We start from the raw sequence: 1,018 nt of genomic DNA on the forward strand, positions 1-1,018 counted from the left end.
CTCTCTCTCTCTCTCTCTCTCTCTCTCTCTCTCTCTCTCTCTCTCTCCACAACATCTCATAAAATCACCTACAGAGATATGGAGGTGTTGAAATCTTGCGTCTATGGTAGGAGAACTCACTCTCATGCAATCACAAATATTTTGAAGTTGAATTTTAAAAATCAATTAGGTGGGGACTGATTTAGCCTGAGTTCAATAATCAATTAAGGCATTATCCTGCAACCACCTTCCTGCCCTGCCACCCCACCCCCATGACATGGACCAGACCAATGTTACTTTATAAAGATACTGTTAACTTGGTATCATCAACCTCTGGCAAATATTTTAGAAACTTCAAGTGGCACAGTGGATAGAGGACTGTACTGGGAATTACAAAGTCCTCTGTTCAAGTCCAGTCTTAGACACTTAGTTGTGTCTGAGGGAAGTCATTTAAACTCTATCTGCCTCAGATTCTTCAAATTTAAAATGGCATCTACTTCCTGGTGTTGTTATGAGGATAAAATGAGATATTCGTAAAGCACTTTGCAAACCTTAAAGTCCTATATAAATGCTAGCTATTATTGTTATTTGACCTATTGCCTATTAATAACATAATTCCTATAGTGAAATTGACCAGTGGAAAACTGTTCTATTTAATAATGTCTTCTCAGGACAAATTAGTTGATTTAGGTAGCTCTTTTACATAGGACATTGTACTCTACACTCCATTTTTATGGAACAGAACCAAATGATAAAGAAGCAACTTAATATAAGGAAGCACTTATTCAAAGGGGGAAAAAAGTTCTGGGATATGACCTGGGTTTAGTACAGATTTAGCTAATGTTAAACACCATCCACATCTAGAATAATTTGACATAATTACAGAATTAGGAGACTTTAGAGCTGTTTAAAGTAGTTAGTATGCACAACATAAAGTCAGGAAGACCAGAGTTCAAATCCTACCTCTGATCACAGGCAAATAACTTCTCTGAGCCTCAGTTTTCTCGTCTCTTAAAATGGGGACAATAAAAGTTAGTTA

This window comes from Vombatus ursinus, unplaced genomic scaffold (assembly GCF_900497805.2).
Source record: "Vombatus ursinus unplaced genomic scaffold, bare-nosed wombat genome assembly UNPS02010284.1, whole genome shotgun sequence".
Classification (NCBI taxonomy): Eukaryota; Metazoa; Chordata; class Mammalia; order Diprotodontia; family Vombatidae; genus Vombatus; species Vombatus ursinus.